The following is a 26,113-nucleotide window of genomic DNA, read 5'->3' as shown; positions in this document are numbered from 1 at the left end:
TCTAACGTGCATTTGGATTGCTCTCAGTCACCAGACATTGTTGCAGCAACTGAGACTAGCTGCAGAGCAGTGGTGATCCAGCCACAATCCCGGCATGCTCCCTGTGCTGGAGGCTGTGAGGGACGGTGGCCTAGAGCTGGCAGAGCTTGATTTTATATTTTTAAATAACAGAGAATGTGCAAGATTTTATTTTCCCTGCTGTTATTTTAACTCCCTTTGGTGACATAGGTGACCTCGGCAGGGTAATATGGCTATTCAGTTCTGGTCCATGTGGTCGTCATCTCATTGCCTAATCAGATTTTTCCCCCCTCCATCTCTCCTATGTTAGGAGATGTAGGGCCTGATTCTGGTCTCACAAAGACTGGTGTAAACCAGCTGTAATTCTGTTGAACTCAGTGGAGTTACGTTAGCCTGAAACTGGTGTGAAAGTAGAATCAGACCCAATGTTGGTGCTGTTGTGGAGAGCTGTTCCCCGGCTCCTCCTTAGCACCCGGAGAGGTTCTGGTGCCATGTAAAGTGGATGGCAAAGCAATGGAGCTGAAATCCCCCAAATCTGACACTCACAGACCTCAGCCTGTTTAGAAGAAGAACTTAAGGAAGCCAGATCCTTGCCTAGTCCAATGAGCGAGCGACTAGTATCCGCATATGAGCAGAGGGGGGTGGGAGGGAGAAGCTAGAAAATGTGGGGGAGGGGAAGGGAAAGAAAGAGGTGACAGAGAGTATGGATGATACTGAATTCCAGAGATTGGGGGAGGGGGGAAAGAGAGGAAGAGGGGAGAAATGATGGAGAGTATGTGAGAAAGAAACAGAAAGGAGAGGGAAAGAATAGGGGGTGGTGAAGAGGACAAGGGGGAGGCAAAGAAAGACTCATTTCGGCTTTAGATTTTTTTTCTCCTGCTCTTTATAAATCCTCTCTTTAAGGGTCCTTCACTGCCAATGGTGAGCTGCCAGGGAGGTGAGGGTTATAAGAAAGAAAAATGCCAGTGGGGGTCTCGGAGGGTTTGGGGGCACGCTCCATTGGTGCTGTGCGCTCCTTGCTCTCTTTCTCCTCGCTGATGAAAAATTCATGACCACACTTGGATCAGCGCGTGTGTGTGAGCGCGCCACAGACAAGCGGTGCAACAAAAACCAGGAGTCAGTTTAGCTCCAGGTGCTGTTGGATTAGAAAACCTTTCCCTCCCCACAGCTGCCTGCTCCCCACTTTCTAAAACTCATACTGCACCCCTTGCATCGCAAACACCATGCTAAGCCCCCGTCTCTTCCACTGACTACTAAGGGGCCTTCGCTTTGAAGGGTGCTGCTAGCTTATCCCTCAGTGAGTTTCATGTTCTGTTTGTGCAGTCCGTTCTATGATCCTGCCTGGCCCTCCTTTGCACCTAGCCGTCGCCCTCCTCAGTTACGTGCATGCTTTACGGCCCATATTTTGATACCCTTATTTATGCTTACACCACAAGCAGGTGTAGATGTGGTGGTGATAGAACTGCTTGTGGAGTAAGGTACTAGTCAATGCAAGTAATGGCATCACAGTTTGGCCCTAAGATTACACAGCATATAATATACATATAACTAGCAATACAAGATAATACATTCTATGCAGTTTGTGCACGGAAGATTTTAGAATTTTTTTTAGCTTTAATGCCCCTGTGCCCCTGAACTGTTGTTTTACACTGTGACCAGAGCTAGAAACATTGATGCAATAATAGTAGCACCCATCTATCTCTGTACCATGCCCATTTCTTATTGCAAAACAGTCATGCTGATGGGTTTCCAGCCAAGACATAAAGCACATAAATTACTGAGAAATCAATAAATGACTCAATGATTTTAAAGTGACTAAAATGAAACAGGTCTTATTTATGTTAATGAAAATGACTGACAGTTCTAGCACCTGTCTTCCTGAAGGATCTGTAACTGCTTCACAGACAGCATATACAGCAATCATTCAACCACAGCTGAAAATGCAGCCACCTCTGGGGTAGATCGTGACCACTGGCTAAAAATGCATGAAAACATGGTACAGCTGTATAAAACAGGAAGTGAAGAATAACACTTCTAACTGAAATTGTTGGGGAGAATTTTAGGTAGGTGGAATGTAATTACAAATTGGAATTTGACCAGACATTGAGCTAACACCTCTAATCTTGTGAAAAACGCCTGCCATTGACTATCTAGAGTTTGATTTTTCAGGAATTTGAAGATTGAGGTCCATGTGGCTCTTGTGCATGTGAAATTGCACACCTGCTTTCTTCAAGTAATGATTGCAGTTGTGCATACAGATGCAACTAAAAAAAAAAAACCTATTTGCAAGTGCAAAATGCCTGATTTCCATAAGGAGTTCTGCAATTGTATACAAAAGCTGGTGCACCTCAGGTCTTAAATTCTGAAAATCTGTCTTTGAATGATCAGGCGTGGGCAGACCCTTGATTTTACATCTCATCCAAATCCAGTAAGTTATATATCTTCCCTTCTGCTATTACTCAGATTTCAAGTCACCGCTTGGAAAGCCACCTTCAAACCATTTAGTATATCTGTGGCTTATTGCAAAGTTAACCCCTGGATGACCTTGTGTGTGTGTGTGTGTGTGTGTGTTGTTCCTATTTTAGGCACTCGGATAGAGGACCTCTCAATTTAACAATCTTAAATTGTTAACGTCTTAACGTCTGGGCTGCTCATATGAACTCGCCCCCTAATTATACAAGAAAAAATGGGCCATCTCCTCAGTGGGTGTAAGTGAACATGACTCCACCAAAATCATTGGTGCTTTGCTGATTTACCACAGCTGAGGATCTGGCCCAATGCAGTGATCTACAACTGTTGGGGTACGCAGGTGCTACAGGGAGCAGATAACACTGGTCTACAATTTTTGAGACATCGTCTGCTTCAGAGATAAAATGTGCTATTTATTATGTATTTTGATGTGCTGAATTCAAATATGACAATTAAAACAACTGATTGGCTACTGTTTCTAAGATATTTAAGTTTTTACATTTTATGTCTATGTATATTGTGTAGATAGTAGAGTTTTAATCATAAATTGTAAACCTAGGTCTTGTCATGTGTTTATGGTTGCTTTACATGATAATATTTCACCTGTCCTGTTTATGTAACACTTTAAAAATCAGCAAAAGGGTTATATCAATAAAATTTATTATGAAACAAAAGGCAAAAAACTATTATGTACATAGTTTAGTCCTATTCAGTGTCTACTCGGCGCTTCTTGGCTTGTCTCTTGTATTCATTAAATGGAGCATCTCTTGTCACTGTCCAGCAATAGTTTGCAAGCATTGATGGGCTCCATTTGCCCTGATAGCGTTTCTCCATTGTTGCAATGTCCTGGTGAAATCGCTCGCCGTGCTCGTTGCTCACTGCTCCGCAGTTCGGTGGAAAAAAATCTAGATGAGAGTGCAAAAAATGTATCTTTAGTGACATGTTGCAACCAAGGCTTTTGTATGCCTTGAGGAGGTTTTCCACCAACAACCTGTAGTTGTCTGCCTTGTTGTTTCCGAGAAAATTTATTGCCACTAACTGGAAGGCTTTCCATGCCGTCTTTTCCTTGCCACGCAGTGCATGGTCAAATGCATCATCTCGAAGAAGTTCACGAATCTGAGGACCAACAAAGACACCTTCCTTTATCTTAGCTTCACTTAACCTTGGAAATTTTCCATGGAGGTACTTGAAAGCTGCTTGTGTTTTGTCAATGGCCTTGACAAAGTTCTTCATCAGACCCAGCTTGATGTGTAAGGGTGGTAACAAAATCTTCCTTGATTCAACAAGTGGTGGATGCTGAACACTTTTCCTCCCAGGCTCCAGTGACTGTCAGAGTGGCCAATCTTTCTTGATGTAGTGGGAATCTCTTGCACGACTATCCCATTCGCAGAGAAAACAGCAGTACTTTGTGTATCCAGTCTGCAGACCAAGCAAGAGAGCAACAACCTTCAAATTGCCACAAAGCTGCCACTGATGTTGGTCATAGTTTATGCACCTCAAAAGTTGTTTCATGTTGTCATAGGTTTCCTTCATATGGACTGCATGACCAACTGGAATTGATGACAAAACATTGCCATTATGCAGTAAAACAGCTTTAAGACTCGTCTTCGATGAATCAATGAACAGTCTCCACTCATCTGGATCGTGAACAATGTTGAGGGCTGCCATCACACCATCGATGTTGTTGCAGGCTACAAGATCACCTTCCATGAAGAAGAATGGGACAAGATCCTTTTGACGGTCACGGAACATGGAAACCCTAACATCACCTGCCAGGAGATTCCACTGCTGTGGTCTGGAGCCCAACAGCTCTGCCTTACTCTTGGGTAGTTCCAAATCCCTGACAAGGTCATTCAGTTCACCTTGTGTTATGAGGTGTGGTTCAGAGGAGGAGGATGGGAGAAAATGTGGGTCCTGTGACATTGATGGTTCAGGACCAGAAGTTTCATCCTCTTCCTCGTCTGACTCAAGTGAGAATGATTCTGGTGCATCAGGAACCGGCAGTCCTTTTCCGTGGGGTACTGGGCGTCTAGCTGATGGAATGTTTGGATAATGCACAGTCCACTTTTTCTTCTTTGACACACCTTTCCCAACTGGAGGCACCATGCAGAAGTAACAATTGCTGGTATGATCTGTTGGCTCTCTCCAAATCATTGGCACTGCAAAAGGCATAGATTTCCTTTTCCTGTTCAACCACTGGCGAAGATTTGTTGCACAAGTGTTGCAGCATATGTGTGGGGCCCACCTCTTGTCCTGATCTCCAATTTTGCAGCCAAAATAAAGGTGATAGGCTTTCTTAACCATAGTGGTTATACTGCGCTTTTGTGATGCAAAAGTCACTTCACCACAAACATAGCAGAAGTTATCTGCATTGTTCACACAAGTATGAGGCATCTCTGCTCACTTTGGCTAAACAGAAATGTGTTCCTTTGCAAAATCAAACACTGACAAATAAGAGAGCACGACACTGTCTGATTTCTAGAGCTGATATAGGGCAATTTGTTCAGCAGAGTGATGTAAGCTTCGTTATGATTGCATCATCCATGATTTCTAGGAATAACATGATGCAATTCATATCATGTATGAGGCAATACCAGCTTCAGATTGCATCATTCATTGTTTTCCCTAAAAAGCAAGTACTGTCCAAACCCAATCATAGATTTATTCATAGATCCAATCAAAGATGGATTTTAGTCATTTCTGGTTTGAATTGAGATCTCTTCCCTTTATAACTCACTTATCCTCCGCCATTCCCAAGTCAAGGGTCGTATATACTGACCCAATAGCATATCTTGAAAACTAGAGCCAATCAACAATTTTAAGCATCATTTTCGTTCTCAGTGACCCAGAATTAGTAAAGTTTGACTACATTTATTTCAGAAGCATTTTGGCTGTTGAGTAGTGTAATATGTCGCATCAGGGTACAGAAGTCATGCACGTCAGCCATAAGAAGCCAAGGAAACTGTCCGGTGAGGTAAAGGGAACCCTCCATATGTTTTACTTCTACGTTTGGGGTCCCACATGTGGGAGGGGGCAAATTACAGTTTGGGGAGCAATGACCCTTGATTCCCCCCCAAACTACGTCCATGGGACCCTCCCTCAACTGTCACTGGTTACTAGAGGTATTCAGAGCACTTTGTTGAGGTTGAAACATGTCACAGCTGAAAAACACTGTGCCAAATGAGAGACTTGAACCTGTCCAAAAATGGACATTCTGACACAATTCTGTTGCCGTGGAAAGGTTCTGTTGTTCTATGTGACATGAAAACAAATTTTGAAACCTCGAAAGTTGCCGCAAAGCAGAACTGTCACCCTCCAGTTGGCTTTACTGGTGACAGATTATAGCTTCTTTTCGTTCCTCCAGTCCCTGGTGGTAGAACAGTACCAACCGTTGAACTTAGAGAAACGACTCCCTTCTGCTGGGAGGTCTCCCCCTGGTACCAGATCAGTAATAAATTATAAATAAATAAATGGAGATATCCCATCTCCTAGAACTGGAAGGGACCTTAAAAGGTCATCGAGTCCAGCCCCCTGCCTTCACTAGCAGGACCAAGTACTGATTTTTGCCCTAGATCCCTAAGTGGTCCCCTCAACGATTGAACTCACAACCCTGGGTTTAGCAGGCCAATGCTCTGCACCCTCTTTCATCTCTCCTCCAGACACACTTTCCTCAATGCTGGGCCAGGGAAACACCTCCCTGGTGCTAGATTAAGGAAATGATGCTGTTTGGGCAGGAAAATCCCTCACTATCTCCCAGGAAAATGAGTGAGGGAAATGCTCATCCTCTGAATCAATGATTCTGCCCTGTAATCTTGGTGAAGGGTTGGAGAAATGGCTCCCTCTTGTGCTGAGTCAGGAATGCCTCAGGTGCTGAGTTTGAGAGTCAGAGAAATGCTTTCCTCTTGCTGGGCAGCATATCTTGGCACATGTTCTGGATATTCTGTGAATGTTTCTCTCACCTGGCTCCTGTCCTTCCTTCCTCCTTCAGTGCCCACGATTCAGGTAAAACATCCTGGATCCATATGAAAATATTGCCATGCGGGGCAAGAGGGATCTAAGTGGGTTTTCTTAAGGAGGATAAAGTGTGTGTGGTGGGGGGAAGAGAGTTGAGGCGGAGGTATCTGGTATACTCACTTTTCACAGTCTATTCTAAATATGGCCAGACCCTGACCCCTTCCCCTGCAGCATGCACACGATCCATACACACACTTCTGGTGCATGGCTGCACTCCGGTCACACACTGGCTGCATAATAAGTTCAGAGAAATCCATGATGCGGAACAAGCAGAGCTGGAAGCCATGAGAGGAGGAGAAGGAGGAGGAGGGCAGAGCAAGGAGGTGGGGGGAGGGGCTGCCACTCCTGTGTGTGGATTCAGTCCTCAGCGGCTGCTTATTTGCACCCCAGCCAAATGGAGCTTTTGCCTTCTGCACTGTTCATTTTATTTATTTATTATTTTTATACAAAATGATGACTGAAGTCTCAGGGCACCCGTACACTGTTAAAATTCAAGGTGGCTGAATAAAGCTGGCATAGCTGGGGGAATTGTACAGATGTGAAATGGGAGCGAGGGGTCCCTTCGGATAGCAAGGCATCTGGCTGTGTAGCATTCAGCTCTCTCCCACTGCCCCCTGCACATTCCCAATTGTGAAGAGTGGGATGAGTCAAGTGGTGAAAAGATTTTAGACTGTAAAGAGCAAAGTGTGTGTGTGTGAGTGAGACATAAAGTGTAAGATGCCTCTTTTGTGTTTATAAATCTAAACACATAAAACTATATACAAACCCTGTGTAAACTTCGCTATGGATATGAAAAGAATCCTCACCCCCACCAACGCCCAGGGCTGCCGCTCTTTCCTGTGGTAGGCAGGAACAGTTACTGGGCCTGGGTTACTGCCTCTTTACTCCCTAGGTTAGTGGTTCTAATCCTGCACTTGCCTGAGGGGACTGACTAGATAAAGAGTGGGAGAAGGATCTTTTCACATCAGGTGTCTGATTTTTGAGCTCGCTGAGAGTGGTTTTACATTAGTTACTCCTTAGCTACATCACTGTCATCGAGATCAGAATCCGGCCCTAAGTCATTGGTTCCAATGCACCACCCGGCTGGGAGGAGGTGCGTGGCTGGCTGGTTCTTGCTCACATGCTCAGGGTCTAACTGATCACCATATATGGGGTTGGGGAAGGAATTTGCTGCCAGTTCAGATTGGCAGGGACCTTGTGGGGGTTTCATCTTGCTCTGCAGTGTGGGTTGCGGGTCACTTCCCAGTATCATCTGGATCAATGTCCCTAAAACATTTCCCTGCCATTGCAGGGGCCTTGGGGATTGGTGCAACTTGGGCTGTAATACCTGTGGGCTGTAATACCTTGGTCTAACTTCAGTGGTTGGGTTCAGCGTGTGCATGCTGGGTAGTGCTGGTGGCCTGTGATATGCCGGAGGTCAGACTAGATAATCTGGTGGTGCCTTCTGGCCTCAAATTCTATGACTCTGACTGAATATTGTTATTATCTGGGTTTTCGGATTTGGGTGGAAACACTTTGCTTTGCTGTCTAATCCCCCACCCCTAGTCCTCCACAATCAGCAGAATGGTGCTGGCTGGCTTTGTAGTCCTCCTCAGCCAGAGGGAGGGAAGATGTCAGCAGATGAGTGTGAGCTGTAGCACCCTATGTAGGTACATACAAATGGCCCCAGTCCCCATAGTAACTCAGTGGCCTCCAAGGATTTATGGATTTCTCTGCACAGCACTTCTGAGCTGGAGAACTTAGATACAGAGAGACTAAGTGACAGGCAGAGCTGGAAAAAGAAACCAGGTGTCCCGAGTCTTGGTCCAATACCTTAACTATGAGATCATTTCTTCCCCCTTGGTTTTATGCTCTGAATTTTCCAGAAGGTGTGGTGGTGTTTGGATTAGGGGCGTTGCTTTGGGCCTATACTAAGTCTCTGGGTTTAGGTTGGAAAGCATCTTCTTTTGTTTGGCCATTTACTCACTAATAAGTCTGGGACAAGTGAGTACCACAGGTGGAAAGGAGAATGGATTTCTGCTGCAGTCAGATGATAGCATGTATTTTAAGACTCCAGGGAAGCAGTAGGGAGTTTGACCTCTTAGTAATCTCCCAGCTTTCAGTTTTCTTTCTGCCCCATTGAGGGCATCTCTCAACCATTCCCCAGGGGATTTCAAGCATTGCTATTATATATAATCATACCAGAAAGAACTATCTGGCCCATGAAAGGAATAAGAGGGACAAACTAATTAATTCTGGGCCACAGAAGTGAAAAAGAAAGCAAATACTCTGCAATTAATCAGGAGTGGCTGAGCTCTTCTCTTCTATCAGATATGGTGGGAAGTGCTAATTGCAGAAGATAAGCCACACAGTGAGAAGCACAGGACTGGCTTCTGTACCAGGGAAAGATAATGGTTTCTGCTCAAAGTGTATATCAGGGAGCTCTGGAGGGGAGGAGAGAATGGACAGCTCCTCTATCATAGGTTTGTCAGCTATGTAACAGAAGGCCTAGACAGTTCAGGGCAATTGAGGATAGGAATTGGATACAGAGCCTGCATCATAGGTTCCAGGCTAGTCCTGTGTACAGGGGCTGGCTTTCTCACAAGGGCTGAGGATGGAGGATATGAAGTCACTTCACCTCACTGTGCTTCAGTTTCTTCATCTGTGAAATGGGATTAATGGTACCTACTTCTTTACTAAGTCACTCTGAGGTCAGTAGAGATGACAACAGCTATATGGGACAGATTCTGATCCCAGCTGCTCTACTCCACTGACTTCAAGGGAGCTTCTTCAGTTTTACACCAGTGTAATAGAGCTCAGAGTCTGACACTAGAAGTGCTAGGTATATCTATTATTCTTAGCACGCACCTTGAGGCTATTGATTCTGCTTCAGCCCAGTCAAAAGTCTTGTTACACACTGCAGAGCTGAAATCACTGATACCTAGGTCTGATTATTAGACCTACTTTGGGACAGTGTCTCTATTGCAAGAGACTGCCCAGTGTGCACCAGCAGTGAGGCTCCCCCACTTGAAATCACTGAGAGCTGAAATCACTGAGAGCTGTGTTAAGTGGGGGGCCCTGAAGACATCTTGGTGAGTGGCCAGCTGGGTGGCTGGCAGAGAGGGCCAGAGCAGAGCTCCGCAGAGAGGCATGACAATTGGCCATTGGGGCGACGAGCGGTTGCCCGAGCAGTGGAGCATGTAAAATGCCTCCTTTACTCCCCCTTTCCACGCAGGGTGGGAGGTGAACTCTGCGGATGAACCTCTGAACTCTGGGGCTGCACTGGCCAAGGACAGCAACTGTGAGTGGGGTACAGAGAAGGGACTTTTGGGTTGCTGGACTTAAGAACCTGAGGGGAAAAGGACACTGCCCAACTTACTTGGGGGTGGGTCTTTTGCTCATGGTTTATATTTAAGAACCTTAGTTGCAGTGTTTTCCCAAATTAATGCTGAGTTACTTCTCTCCTTTTATTAAAAGGTTTTGCTACACTCAGACTCTGTGCTTGCGAGAGGGGAAGTATTGCCTCTTAGAGGCACCCAGGGAGTGTTGTGAAATTGTCCCAGGTCACTGGGTGGGGGCTCGAGCTGGTTTTGTGTTGTATTGTTGAAAAGGAACTCCTAGATACTGAACCCGGCCCGTGTTGCTGTTGGCTCCACCTGGCAGAAGGGTTACATGTCAGGGCCTGGCTCGGATCCTCAGTCACATGGGCTATCGGTAGCACACAACCCCTGTAACTCAGCTGGCTCCACTGGCTCCCTGCTGAGCATTGCGTGAAGCTTAACGGGCCTGGACAAATAACAGGCCACCTTTTCCTGTGTGACCTTGACTAGTACAGCTCCACTCCTCAGGATCCTAAGGGAAGGGATGTGTGTGTACGCCCACGTGTGTGTGTGCAGGAGACATGCTTTAGCTCACCAGGGACTCTTGAATTCACTCCTGTTTGATCCAATGACCACACAGCTCACCTCTTTGAGATCCAAATACAAAACTCACTCCTTTGACCTTGTAATTTCCCCTAAACAACTCATAACCTAGTTGCACAATGGGGAAAAAAGACATCAACTTACTCCCCCTGGGGGACCTAAATCATAGTTTGTGTGTGTGTGTTTTTTTACTCCAAAGGTGCTCAGATACCATGGGGTTGGTATATACCCTCGGCTATACCTATGCTCCTCCTGCTGCAGCCAATCAGGGGTCTACGTGTGTACTGAGGATGGGATTTAGCCCCCTGGTGGTAGAAAGAGCCATGATGATAACCAGACAATCACAGAAGACTAGAAATTGGAAGTGGTCGAGACCTGTCTAGAATGGTTTTAGAATAAATACATTCTATGTGGTCAGATTCTGTCCTCTGTGGTGCTGGGGTAAATCCAGAGTAACTCTGACTTTAATGGAGTCAGTCCAGATTTACATCAATGTAAAGGAAAAGTCTGCCTTGTATAACTGAAGTAATGCCTGCTCTATTTCTTTTGTGCAAACAGCCACCCTTCCTGGCCCTGGGGGCCATTTTATGGCTCTTTCTTGGAGGGAAGGGGGGTCCTCTCTGCTTGGCCGTCTCTCAGGCCCTGCAAACGCCCATGTCTCCTTACAATCGTATATGATCTGACAGCAGCGACCACAAGCCCCTGTGTTTCACTATCCCATTCTTCCTCCCAGGATTTCAGCAAATTTACATTCTGCCTGCTCTGGAGATGAACCGCAGCTGCATCCTCCTCCTCCTTTTGGAGCAGAATTCATCAATATTTTAGCCCCAAAGGGGAGGGGGAGATATGTATATGTCTACATAGTTATAGAAAGAAAGGTTATCGGCATGCATGGAAGCAGATAAACCTGGGGAAATAAAGCGGAGGGGAGAAGAGAGCTGGGGGAGGGCGGGAGGAGAGAAATATTCCTTAATTTATTTGACCTCTTGCAGGATATAAATATTCCTGTGGAAGGAAAAATCCATGTAATGTGGAAGAATCCCTGTTTAATCATGATTTAATTTATATACTTCAGCCATGACACTAACTGTATTACAGCCATGTCAATACAGCAAATAGATTTGGGAGAGGCAGAGAGAGCTGGAGAAAGAGAGAGAGTGAATGACATGAAGAGAACAAGAGGCGGGAGGGTGCGCACATGGACTGGGGGAGGGGGTTCGGTAGCAATAGTCTTTTCGCTAAAGCCCCTGCGGCCCTTACTCAGCATAATATGGCCAGTCAAGTGAATACAACGCTTTTAAAAGGCTCTGGCAGCTCTTTCATTAAAAGCCTGACCGAGAGGCTGGGTTATAAATAATTTGATATTAAGCACACATATAACAAAAAAAAAGGGGGGGGGGAAGAGATCATTCCCAAGCCACGAAATAATTATCCGGTTGTGTAATTTTAGCTCCAGGCTTCTGGGGGCTGATGAGGCATCCCAGGGCAGGGACTGGTGAAAAGCACGGCTGCAATATCGGAAAAGGCTCCAATTGCCTGTTAGCGGGCAGGGCGATGTGGGGCTGCCAGCTGGGTGATACGCTTACCTGCAGTGAGTTGGAGGAGGCTCAGTTACTAGACGAGGGAAATAAGCGCACAGACGGTCACTCATTGTCTCTCTCTTCAGGGCCGGTGCAAGGAAGTTTTGCGCCCTAGGCGAACTTCCACCTTGCGCCCCCCCCCAGCCCTGCAGCAGCTCCCCGCCCCCTCTGCCCTGAGGCGCCCCCCCCCCCCGCGGCAGCTCCCCCCTTCCCGGAGCCGTGTAGCAGCTCCCCACCCCAGCTCACCTCTGCTCCGCCTCCTCCCTGAGCACGCCGCCCCCACTCTAATTCCCTCCCCTCCCAGGCTTGCGGCGCCAAAACAGCTGATTGGCGCTGCAAGCCTGGGAGGCAGGAGAAGTGGAGCGGTGACCGCGCCACAGCCCAGCCCAGCCCAGGAACGCTATAAAAAAAAATTGGGGGCACCGCTTTTTGGTGCCCCCAAATCTTGGTGCCCTAGGCAACCGCCTAGTTTGCCTTAATGGTAGCACTGGCCCTGTCTCTCTTTCTCAAACACATGCCCATTAACTGCATCCCACACACCGACACTGGCCCAGCGCTAGCTTTGCTTGCAGGGACCTATGTGAATTCAGTTGGCAGTGGTCTGCCTGCTTGCCACCCCCTCTCAGGCTGGGGGCACTCCCCTCACCTCTTTGTGGGACTGCTCAGCTTCCAGGTGTCCCTTTCGGGAACAGTGTAGTGTAGAGGAATTGGGCAATATCCCTTTAAATAGTTTGCAACCCCCCCTAGTGGGACTGTGTTCTAGTACAGAAGCCACCTTATCCCTAACAGAGCAGCAATGTATGTAAGTAGCCAGGCCTTGTTGGTTTGCATGCAGTTAGTGAACAGGGTTGTGTTTGGAACCCAGCTGTGTCGATGTAGTTTCCTAATCTTCTTAAAGCTGAGTAGAGGACAAAGACACAACCGACAGGGAAGACAGGGAGTGGACACGATGTGCCAACCAGGGAAGCTAGGGAAATAAACCTTTGCTGCTGCCTCTGGTGCTGGCATCCTAAAGGGCCCTAGATGGGGGATGGGAGTTGTGAGGTGGTGGGAGGTCAGATGTGCATAGGGTTGCCAGGTATCCAGTTTTCGACTGGAACAACCGGTCGAAAAGGGAGCCAGGCAACTCTGGTCAGCACTGCTAACCAGATTGTTAAAAGTCCGGTTGGCGCGGGGCTGGCAGGCTCTGTGCCTAGCTCTACGTGGCTCCTGGAAAGCGGCCGGCATGTCCTTCTGGCTCCCATAGGGGCAGCCACAGGGGCTCTGTTAGAGTTACCATACGTCCGGATTTTCCTGGACATGTCCGGCTTTTTGGTGCTCAAATCCCCGTCCGGGGGGAATTGCCAAAAAGCCGAACATGTCCGGGAAAATGCTGGCATCCCTGCCCCATTACCTGAGCGGCTCCGGCAGGCTGCGAGCTGCAAGTGGATTCCCCGCTGCGGCGGTGGCTGCTGCTGCTCCCCCCGGACACCTCAGCCCCCAGACCTCCAGATCCTGCGCCCCCAGCCAGGCGCTTCCTCTCCTGGGCTCCGGCTGCACTGGGGAAGCACCCAGCTCAGGGCGCAGGGTCTGGAGGTCTGGGGGCTGCCCTGCAAACCATGAAGCCAGTAGCGCTCGGGCAGCCCTTTTCGCGTGGCTGGGAGGGAGGAGGAGGGGGAATGCGGGGCGCTCAGGGGAGGGGGCAGAGTTGGGGCAGGGACTTTGGGGAAAGGGCAGAGTTGGGGCGGGGCTGGGGGCGGGGAAGGGGCGGGGCCAGGGCCCCATGGAGTGTCCTCTTTTTAAAAACCTTAATATGGTAACCCTAGGCTCTGCGTGCTGTCCCTGCCCCAAATGCTGGCTCTGCAGCTCCCATTGGCTGGGAACCATGGCCAATGGGAGCTGTGGGGGCGGTGCTCAGGGTGGGGGCAGAGTGCGGATCCCTCTGGCCACCTCTGTGCCCAGAAGCCAGAGGGACATGCCAGCCACTTCCTGGGAGCTGCCTGAGGTAAGCGCCATCTGGAGCCCGCACCCCACACCCCCTTCCATGCCCCAACCCCCTTCCCCAGCCCAGAGCCCCCTCCTGCACCCCAAACCCCTCATCCCGAGCCCCACCCCAGAGCCTGCACCCCCAGCCGGAGCTCTCAACCCCCCCAAACATCAAACCCTGCCCTAATCCGGTGAAAATGAGCGAGTGAGTGAGGATGGGGAAGAGGGAGGGGGGGTGGATTGAGTGGGGGCAGGACCTCATAGAAGGGGCAGGGCGGAGCCTTGGGAAAGAGGCGGGGAAGGGGGCAGGGCAAGGGTGTTCGGTTTTCTAGGATTAGAAAGTTGGCCATCCTAGATATGCAGTATGGGGCGTTTCAAAGCCCTGTGCCCTGTGCAGCCACATACTGTAGTTCACCTTAACCCTAAGGCCATCACTGGACTCACATATCCTGTGCACAACCACGTGTCACTGCACACACTTACTCTACACATCCAGATACCTAGTGCACATGCACCCATCTCATTCTATGCACACTGACCCCTCCCTTCCCCCTCTCCCCCTCCCTTTCCCCCATCTGCTTCTCTTGCTGGGTCAGCTTTTGCTCACAGAGTCCTATTCCCTACTGGATGTGGGCTTGCCCACTGCACACCCAGCCCTGGATTTTAAAGTAAGTTTGGTGAGGGTAAATGCTCACAAATGTGAGGAAAGCATAGGCATAGGGCTCAATCCTCAGGCCTGACAGCCCTGGAGCTAAGGGAAGGTCTGATACCTTTATGTCCCTTGATCCTGGGTCTGGCTGGAGCCCAGTTCAACCCCACAGAACAAGCTAAGGAAGCCCTGAGGTGGCTCTAGCTTGCACTCACTTACAACAGCCCCCAAAAGTCTGTCCCAGCAGTCAGGAGTTGCTGGAGCTCTTAATTATGCTCTTTTCCTCCTGGACATGTCCTCCATTCCATGGGGCCTGGAAGGAGGTTGAATACAGCCAGCTATCCCAGCCCTATGCCAGTTGGGGAAGATTTCCCTACAGTAGGAGAATCCGTGGCCAGCCCACTAAGTTGGCTTTGAAGTTACTTGGTTCCATAGTAAGTCCATAGTGAAGAAACTCCCTTCTCCTGCTATGCCTCATTTCTGACCTGCAACATCACAGTCTTCCAATTCTGAGCCTCCACATAGTGTTCACCATTAAAAGATCCACATTAACTCATTGGTATTTTGGACATATGAAGTGCTATATAAATGCTAAGTATGATTTTTGTACACAGTGTAGCTATAGCCGTGTTGGTCCCAGGATATTAACGACAATGTGAGTGAAGTAATATCTTTTATTGGACTGACTTCTGTTGGTGAGAGACAAGCTTTCGAGTACACACAGCTTTTCTCTCACCAACAGAAGCTGGTTCAATAAAAGTTATTACGTCACCCACCTTGTCTCTCCATTAATTATTATTATTATTTATTCTTATTTTAGTCAATAGTTACTACACAGTTTCTATCCTTATTTCTCCTTCAAACTATTGGATAGGAGAAATTGCAGTGTTTGATATAGATGTGGTAACTGCATGCAAATACTGACATTTTAATGGCAGACAACTCCTAGCCAACGGTACCCCCTGTTGCCCTCCTCTGACTGCTCCCTCCAGTTCTGCTGGTACACTTTAATATTCACCTGCAGCACTAGCTGTTATTGCAGTGTTGGGTCTTCACACAGTTCTATCAATGCACCTCAGTCCTGACCTGTAGTATCACCTGCTGTTCCAGTCCTGGGTTTTGCTTGAGTTGGTGACAGCCAATTAGGCCAAACCGTGTGGAGATTTTGAGAGAAAGAAGAATGGACTAATCCTCTGCCATGACACCATGACTAAAACTATATTTAAACACAGAGCAAATGCAGCTCCAGCAAAACTGATTCACAAAATAGTTTGACCCACCTAAATGTAGATGGTACCAGACTATGTTCATCTTGAGTTAGAGAGTTGGCCATACCTAGGGCCACGTTCACTGCTGTGTCACTCCAACTTTAAATTGGTATATTCATGATTGTTATCTGTGTTACCGTAGCAACTAAGAGCCCTAGTCATGGAGCAGAACCCCATTGTGCTAGGTGCTGTATAAACAAACACGGAAAAAAGATGGTCCCTGAATCAAAGAGATGATGCCATAGCTTAGTGTTCAACACTGTTTTTAAACAGAGGCTTAACTTGGCCAGCTGCACAGCCTGACCAGTCCAAGTCAGAGCCTAGATGATACAGCAGCTGGCACTGCCCACATTTGGTGACGTTATAGGAACAATAGTTTTGTTGTGACTCAAAGGGAAGAATGCCCCAACTGAGTCACTGACACTGAGCTCCCCTCTTCCTGAAGCATCCTGGGGCTTGATTGTACCTCTCATTGGCTTTATTGCGTATTGCTCACATCATGCAGTGAGAGAATTAAGGCCCCTTGGTTTTAACTGAAGGTCTCTCAGGATATGTCTACACTGCAATTAAAAAAACATGGCTGGCCCATGCCAGCTGACTCAGGCTTGGGGGGCTTCGGCTAAGGGGCTGTTTCATTGCTGTGTAGACATTCGGGTTCAGGCTGGAGCCTGGTTTCTAGGACCATGCGAGGTGGGAGGGTCTCAGAGCTCAGGCTGTAGCCTGAGCCTGAATGTCTACACCACAATTCAACAGCCCCTTAGCCCAAGCCCCACAAACCTGAGTCAGCTGACATGGGCCAGCCGTGGGTTTTTAATTGCAGGTTAGTCATATCTCCAGACATGGTTTGGCCAGACTCCATCATGCTAGGCTTGAGGGAGATGTGATTGTTCTTTCTCTGTGAGTTCCAATATGGCCCCCTCCGCCATGGTATCCAAACATCTCCCAGAGTTATGAAGTGCATGAAGGTCAGTCAGCGTATTGCCCAAGATGATATGGCTGCAAAGGGTTCCCTTTTTTAAAACCAGTACAAATAAGAACAATCTTCCTGGACAGGTATCACAGTGGTAATCCGGGCTGGCTCCAGCTTTTTTGCACTTCGGCGGCAGCTCTATCGCGCTGCTTCATTCTTTGGCAGCAATTCGACGGCCGGTCCTTCCCTCCGAGAGGGACCAAGGGACCTGCCGCCGAATTGCCACCAAAGACCCAGACATGCCACCCCTTTCCATTGGCCACCCCAAGCACCTGCTTCCTGCGCTGGTGCCTGGAGTCGGCCCTGGTGGTAATAAGCAATCTTTTGACTCTGCTTCTGGATCCAGGGTGAAGAAACCCTCCTGGTATTTAAAGAAAGGCTGCCTTCATCTTACCAGTTTGCAGGAACATTTTTTCCCATCTGCACTGGGGAGCAGGTTGCATGCTTTTCTTTCAGATGTGGACCTTGCCTTAGTGATTCATGTCTTGGTTGCCTCAGGACAGGGTGACAGCAATGCCACACCTTCAGACCATTCTGAAATTTCAGCTGTTGCAGAATGTGGCTGCCTGATCAGTACGTGGGACTTCCTGCCAGGTGCACATTGCATTTGTGCTCCGTGATATGCACTGCCTTCCAAATGGTTCAAAGGGTTGGTTTTGTCCTACTAAGCCCTAAATGGTTTGGGTCCTGGTTACCTAAGAAACCACCTCTCTCGCTCTCTGTAATTCTGCAGCAGTTAAAATCAGCAGAGGCGTTCAAGCTAGCAGCCCCCTGATTCACATGGAGGGAGTTCCCAGCAGGGCATTCTTCATGAAGGGCCCTCATTGCTGGAACTCATTCCTCTCCCTTGTGACAGACCCTGAATATGTTGGTCTCCAGGACAAGCTGCATGGCCTATCTGTTTAGTCTGGATTAGGTCATTTGAGGTGTCAGCAGGCGCAATGAGGGGAGATTTACCTTTGAGATGGGTTGGGAGGTTTTGCGGATATTGGTACAACATAATTGTATGGATGCTGAGTACAAGCAATGTGTAATTGCTTATAGCCAGGGCTAGGCATTTTAATCAAATTTAAATCAGTTGAATAAATAAATAATTTACATTATATAAACTTGGATCTCAGTCATGCTTTCTGCAATGTGGTTTTGCCTCAGACCCGTCTACACTATCTCTTAAACTGTTTTCAAGCCCTGTTTGAATGTGCCATGGCTAGTAACTGGGGGGATAGCTCAGTGGGTTAAGCATTGGCCTGCTAAACCCAGGGTTATGAGTTCAATCCTTGAGGGGGCCATTTAGGGATCTGGGGCAAAAATCTGTCTGGGGATTGGTCCTGCTTTGAGCAGCGGGTTGGACTAGATGACCTCCTGAGGTCCCTTCCAACCCTGATATTCTATGACTGGGGATGGTGTACAAAGCCCTACATCAGCTCCCCAGGTCAGTAGTGAGTGACTGGAAGCCATTCCCATCTGATGGCTGTACAATAGTCCAAGTAAAACTAGTTGGTAGATCTCAGTCTGGTTCCTAGTAGGACAGATCACACCAGTAAGCAACTGGTGCCAGTTGGCAGTCTCAGCAGGAGGCCAAGGACTGAATGGGTCTGGGGGTCTAGAGTATGGATTTTTCCAGGATGCACTAACAATTTGTTCTTTAGCTGTGGTTGTTTATTTGTTTTGGGTTTTTTTTCAACCCCCTTGAGCAGATTTCTTCCTCTGTGTCTTGGCTGCATGTGGCTTCAATTACGCTGAGTGTTTGTGTGGCTCCGTGTGCAGGGAGAGACTCCGATTCATTACTGTGAAATGTGTTTGATCTCATCTCAGCTTTCCATTTGAAATGGAAATAGCTGCATTTGTCAGTTTGTCAGGTCCCCAAGTAGGCATCCCACTAGAATTCCCCGACAGGCGTCCCTCCTCCCTTGCCACTCTGCAAAGCTAATACCCAGCCCACCCCACATTCCTGCTATCCCAGCAAGATTGCTTTTCCCTAGTGTAATTTTGCTCCATGGTTGATAGTTTCTTATTCATCCTGATGGCAGTTAGCTTCCACTTTTCACTTGATCCCTCCTTGCTCTTCTCCTATTCCTTTCACTCCTGCCCTGCCTCTCCCCTTGGCTTTATTTAGCTCTAGCATCCCCCCACTTCTGCCACACACACTCACTCTTTCTTACTGGGTTTTTGGCTCTCAGCCGGGGGAGAGAGGGAAATAAGAGGAGGAAGAGACTTGGAACTTCACTCATCTCTGCTAGACACTTGCCTGTCCAGGATGTTAAAGTGAGCGGAATGTTTAGTCAGTGGAGCAGTAACTTGGGGGCATAGACCACTTGGGGTTGGGACAGTGATTTATGGGGGAAGGGGAGGATTCAGAATATGGCAATATGGATGGGGACATTTTATAGAGTACACATAGCTTGCCCATTCCAGGTGGGCAGGTGAATCCAGTGCAGTTTGTTTTTCACATAGATGCCACACCACCAAGTCCACACAACAACTCCAACACAGGCTCTGTTTATCTGCCTGATGGCTGCACTCAGACTTCATTGCAGGTAAACACTGAAATCCAGGGCAGGTTCTTTTCCTCCTCCCAAGTGTTGTATCCAGGATCTATTCCAGGCCAGCACAGAAAGCTTTGTGCCTTGCCATTCCTCCCGACCCTTGTTCCCAATGAATCCCTTCCTCTCAGCATTGGCCCTAGCCGTGAGCCAGGTGGGAGGGTGCATAGGGATTTATCCACACTCTGGGAGGCCCTTCTTTGTTGATACTTCCAGCACATTGCTGCAGCCCCCTCCCCGTTTCGTCTCCCTCCTTGCACTTGAAAGATGAATTAGGGGACTCGGCCCTTCCTGGCCCTCCAATGACCAGTGACTGGTTCCCCTCCCAGTGACAGAACTCTTCTGAAGACTACCTTCTCCAAGAGTCAATTCACAAGTGCCTGCCCTAACCCACCCCAGCTTCCCTGAGAGAGTGTCGCGCCATAAGGGGAAGTCAGCTGGAGGCTCTTCTGCAAAGGGCCCCACAAGTCTCGGGTTCTTTCCCCTAGCTTGTCACTGGGGCCAGACTTCATTAACCTTGTCATAACGATCCTTCTGGCTAATATGGCCACTGAGGTCACCCCGTGGGTGCAGTTTGGTTTGCAGCACTTTATGGATATCCTTTATTTCTCTGACTGTTACTCCTTTAAGACTGAGCATTCACAGACCCTGCCACCACGCAGTCACTGATGCCAGGATGGGCCAGTGATTGTATTTCACTAACTCTGGAGCAGGAGGAATTTGATTCATTTCTGAGTTAATCACTCTTTGGCATCCTTTCAAGATGGGCCTCTTGCTGTAATTGCAGGACAGGGAGAGAGCGGGGAAGGAGAGTTCAATTTATTCCATTAACATTTTAAAAACATTTTAATTACGATAAAAATTGAAAATGTTTTTAATGTGAAAAAGACCCTGGCTTTCTCAGCTCCTCTCGGTCCTCCTACAGAGACACCCAACACACGCTTTCTCTGCAGCTCTTTCCCCACCACACTGCTGCTGCCTTCCTTTCTCCCTCATTGCACTCACATCACTACTAACCTTTCCTTCCCTATGTAGCTGTTTCCTTCCACTGGACCCACCTTCCACTGCATTCACAGCCTTGGGGATTTACCGGCCAAAGCCCAGCAGTCAAACCAAGGATACATCACACAGGGCAGCACAGAGCACTCACTTCTTGTTCTGGCTCACGACACACTTCCAACCTGGGTGGACTGAGGTTCAGGAATAAGATTTTGGCCGGACATTATATGTCACTAACCCTCTGACCAGGGGCCCTGACTTCTTCAGCATTCCAAGGCCCATAAGGAGAGAAAGATAAAAGATCAGGAATTAGATTCAAGGGCTCTTGCATGGGGCAGGGCAGGGCACAGAACTAACATCTAAACCACTTGTCCTGGTCACCACAGTGTGTCCAGCCCTGAGAAGAAAGAGACCAGAATTGCTCAGGAATCAGATTCCAGGGTGCTTTCCCAGAGTAATCCAGAGCCACCACAGTGTTCCCAGCCCAGGGAACGAGGGACCAGGAATCAACCCAGAGTCTCCTGCATTGCTTTGGAGAGAACTAATTGTTGGGACCAGACTCCCAGCAGTAGGGGTCCCAGCAAGACGCCGCAGCCCATGTACCATGGGCAAGAGACCAGGGCCTGAGAATCAGATCTGGATTCTCTCACATGAGGCAGCACCGAGCATCAGCCACCTGGTTCTCAAAGCCAGCCACTGCAGCAATCCCCAGCTGAAATGGGGTTGAGAAAGTGGGGCCTCCTCCTGAGATCTGGGACCACCTGCATAAGGCATCACTGAATGCTGCCCATGGGGTTACCAGGCTGTCTCCTCTACTGTCAACAAACACCCCCAAAGAACACAAATGCCCTCCACAAAGCAGCAGAGGCTGCTGTCTGCAGTGTACAAGCAATTGGCTCATATTCATCTCACACAGAAAACATAATTAAAGCTGCCCTATCTCCCTTATTGGAGGAGCAGGAGAGAAATGAGTAGTGGGAAGGGAGGCAGCAAAAAGCAAACTAATCTCTCTTTGATTTTATTTTTAAGCAATTTTTTTTAGCCGTGGTGAAAGGTGCCAGATTGGCAGCCCAGCAGCTGCAAGTCCTCTATTTACTCACAGGCAGCTCACCGCATCCCCGGCACTCGCACAGCACAAGTGCTGCTGCTGCCGCAGGGCCGCTCTTCCCCTTCCCTCTTTAAAGGAGCAGACCCCAGCTAGTAGATTGGAGGGATAGCATTTCCCTACCGACCAGGGCTGTGGGGAGGACAAATCCATTCCTGCATAGGAGAAACTGCGATATCTTGGGATCGGGCCATATACTGAGATGGATAATAGAAAAGCTAACATCACCCTCTCCCTCCCTGCATTCTCCTCTCTCTTGCCCTCTCCCTACGCTCATTCTCCCAACCCATTTCTCCAACCCTCCTCCTCACTCCCTTGTTCTCCTTCACTTTCCTTTTCTCCCTTCCCATTGCCCTACTCTCTGCTCTTTAGACCCCTCTCTGTAATGTCAGCCTTGGAGCTCTAAAGAGACAGGCTGCCCATCAGTCCACTAGTGAAGCTCTGGACTGGGTAACTCCATGGGAATCTATTATTTCTGGTGTGGAGTTATGAGCGTTCGTTCACCACAGTGGGAGTAAGTTTGCCCTCAACCTCCCAGAACCCCCACCGATCACATGCCTGAGAGCAGCTCTTACATCCCAGAGGTGTCTTGCTGTGGGGCATAAGGCTGAGCCTGCGCTCTCTAGTCTGCATTGTTTGTTTCTTTGGCAAGGAGGAAGGAGACACGCTTTAGCTCACACAGAGGCGGTGGGCTATGAATGTTTCTGGACTGGGCTGGTTTTACTCTTCTTCCTGTGCTGTGAGTGAATACACAGGGGTGGCTTTCGCCTTGAGCTCTGCTTTCCCTCTGCAATGGGCATTGTCACATCCCTGGCCTTCACTGAAAGGTCCTTGAACTGTGATGGGTAAATTGACGTCCTTCCTGCTTCTCTGCCTGCCCTGGCCATGGCCCTCTTAAAAAGGCTTTAGGCCACGCAGGAGGTTCTTCCACCTTTGCAAAACTCCCCAGGGCAGACAGAGAAGGGGGGTGGGGCATTTCCTTTTCTATAGTACATTGCCTCCAGCTGGATGGAAGATGCTAGCCTCAGTCCTGTCTTTGGTGCGTGGAGGTGCAGTAGACGGGTATGTGCTGATGTGTATCATTTTGAGAAGATGTGAATGAGCCAGCATGTATGTTCCCACTGAGCTCACTGCATCACACTTCTCAGCTGAATTCACAAGAGCCTGCTGCTGGCTGCCCCTACAGCCCAAACCAAACCTGATAATTGATGCACTAATCCTCTGGATCCCCTCATTAGCAGCCGCTAATGGCTGGTGTGTGAGCGAGGAACACCCCCGAGCAGGACCAATTCAATTAAGCGTCTAATAAACCCATTGTAAATTGCAGTAATGACGGAGTTCAAAGGAGGGATTACGGAAACTCTTCGCAATGGTTTATGACAGCAACAGAGGCGGCCCTCTTTTTACTGGTAATTGCCTGCTATGGGGCTGAATGACTTTCCTGGAAATCCTGTTATTGACTGGCTGGTAACTGAATCTGCTTGGATGGCATGGGGAAGAAGACAGGCGAGGTTGAGATGTCCACATGGAATACTCATACTTACACCAGACCTTTCCGGTAGCTGGGTAAAACACCTCTAATGTACAGCCCAATAACATACAGAGCTACATATCCCTCCAGCCTTTCTATTCCAGCCATGGACCCCAATACACCCTACTCCTGACTGATAGCACTTCTGGCTACAGCTGGGCATCTAATTGTAGCGAATAATTGCCATGACTTTTCTTCTGCGAGTGAATTGTCCAGGAGCAGAACAGATTTTCTTGAATTTGTTATTCAAAATGATTTGCCAGATAGTTTCTATGGATAATTCTTGCTCTGTAGCTCATTCCAAACAGTTTGTAAGCCTTCCAAATTTGAGCTGTTTCGATTGGATTTGTAGGTCACTTGGCTGGTTTCTGTTCCCTGATTGGATGCACGTAACTGCTAAATTGAATTCCTGTGTAAGTATTTGCAATGATGACTTGAAATCTTCTGCAGGATTCATTTAAATTTGGATGCTTCCCCAAACATACCCAGCCGTGAACTCATTTCCTCGAACGCTTGTGGGAAATGAACAGAAACGGGGCACTGACACGGTCGGAACAAATTGGTTAAACAATTTGAAAGAATATTTACAAGTCAGTTCCACAACCCGCTGTTCCAGTTCCAGGCCTCACACTGCTCTGCTGATGCATCCTGCACAAGGAAGAACTGGAGCTGGGTAGATGAGGTGGGAAGCAAAGGGGTTGCATGGTCAGAGGGGCTAGATTCACACAGGGACTCTGTCTCTTTAGGTGCTTAAGTCCAACATTTAGGCACCACTGACATTCACAAGACCACTGCTCAGTTGCTTGCTAACCCTAGAGGTGCTAAGGTCTCTTAATTGCCTAGGTTCCCACCTCTGGGCATGTGCACTGGCACCTCAGTCCTAATGCCTCTGAGCTGCTTGGAGCCCTCACGCACACCTATGCCTCAGCAAGAGGAGTTCCCCGCCTATCTAGCCAGCAGGGCCCAATCCAGTCGGCCTGCTCAGAGCATGTGTACCAGTTCAGGCCTCCCTTGCTTTACAGCAAGCCTACTAGTGTGGGCCCCACACAAAAGACAGCTGGGGCGAACAGATGGCATGTCCCAGTCTAGCCAAGAGCCCAGTAGTTAGGCACTCATCTGGGAGACCCAGGTCTGAATTTCTGCTCTGCCTGATTTGGAGGTGGGACTCGGATCCAGCTTTCCCACAGCCCGGATGAGTGCCCTGACCTCTGGGCTGTTGGCTGTGATGGAGTGTGTCGCTCTCTGGTTTTTCATGAGAAAAGGCTGTCTTGGCTTATGTGCCTAACTCCCTGAAAGCGGTCATGGTTGAGAATGCTGATTGGAGATAGGAGCCTCCCTCTGGCCTGTCGGTGCCAAAGGGAGTTAGGCACCTCTGTCCCTTTGTGGATTGGGGCTCTATGCCCTGCCCCTCTGCTCTGACTTTTGCTCCTGGCTAGATTAGGCAACTCCCCACTCAGCGTGCTGGCTTCTGTGGATCCCTTTCTCAGGTGCCTAATTCTTCCCGTGCATGAGGAACCTTTTACTGCATGAGGAATCTGGCTGCCTAATCTGGGGCTGTGAATTCCACAGAGCAGCAGGGCACCTAGGAGCTGGGTGCTACAACGCTCACCTTTGCAACACCTAAGTGCCAGTTGGGAATGTAGTCCAGGGAGAGGAGACTCATGGTGTAAGGGGGAGTTTCTTTTTGAGGGGAAAAACTGAACCACATCTAGGGTGAAAAGACAGTCTGTGACTCTGTGCTGTGCGAAAGGAGCAGAAATTAGACTAGAATGGAGTTGGACCAGGGATTCTGTTCTGTGGAGAGAGGCAGGAGAGGGGAAATCATGAGCAGGCATCTCCTTCCCAAATTACAGCCCTGGAGTCTGTCAGTGGGACTCCAGACAACTGGGAATAGCTCCGAGCACTAGCCTTGCTTCTGGGTGTCAGTCACCACCTCCAGTTTCTGTCTTTTTCTTCTTCCCCTCGCTTCCTGTTGCCTTTGTTCTCTTAATTCTTGCTTATAAAGAACACCAGGCCATTCATATGCAAATGAGACAGAACGCTGGGGGGAGTGAGTTGGAAAGGGGATGTATTCCAAATCTCCGCCTTCCTTTCATGTTCCACTCCAAAATCTGCTCCTACTTCCATTCTCTGGAAAGGAGAGAGAGAGCGCGCAGGATGGGAAGGGCCCCCACTATGGCCCCTTTGCGCAACTGGTTTATCTGGCCAGCTGAGAGTTCTCCTGTTACAATTATTACTGATGAAGATTATTAGACTGATTTGGTGTTGTTTCCCATTGGTCAGTGTGTGTTATGTGTTCCTATGCGTGCCTGTGCCAGACAGGATGGGCATCTGCCATAGCTCTCAGCTGCAGAGCATGGAGGTCCCTGGTTCAACCCCCACTGTTTCAGCCAGGATGGGGGCTCTTGCATGATCATCCATACAGCACCAGAGGCAGGCATGTGAGTGCTAAGACAGGCTTATGTGCTTTACTGAGTCAGGGCCTAAACACTGCATCACCTTACACCTGTTTGGCAAAAAGAATTAATAGTCTCGGTCAAGTATCATGTGAACAAGTGCCCATTTCACAAACAGCCCCACAGCACATTGGCACCCTTGTATTGTCGTGGCCCCTAGGAACCCTGATTTGGCTTATGCAGCAAAAGGCTTCTTCCGAGCTGTCTAAGGCTTTAATGAGAGCTTGTTCTGTATTCTCTGACAGGCTCATGCTCCCCTTACCCTATCTCTCCCCATCTCTTGCGTCTCGTTAAAGAATGGGCTTTGCATGCTACACCGGGTCAGGGAGTGCAGCAGAGAGAGATTTCACTCCAGCCAGGTGACCTTTTACTTAGCGCTGCAAAAATGCTGCCACTATCTGTGCTGAAATATCGAACCTATTAGTCTGAGAAGTTCACCTTTATGAGTCTGAGGTGATAGCTGTTGAATAACAAGAGAAACAGAGCTGGTCTAGCTCCCCAAACCCTGACTGTGGCAGAGCTCTGGCACATTGGCCCACTTCCTCAACGCAGAGCCCATTTTTGAAAAATTCAGTTATTTAGAATTGTTATAACAGCAGCACCTAGAGGCCTCACGTAAGATCAGGGTCCCATTGTGCTTGGCA

This window comes from Malaclemys terrapin, chromosome 1 (genome assembly GCF_027887155.1).
Source record: "Malaclemys terrapin pileata isolate rMalTer1 chromosome 1, rMalTer1.hap1, whole genome shotgun sequence".
NCBI lineage: Eukaryota > Metazoa > Chordata > Testudines > Emydidae > Malaclemys > Malaclemys terrapin.
Note: the sequence above shows the minus strand (reverse complement) of the source record.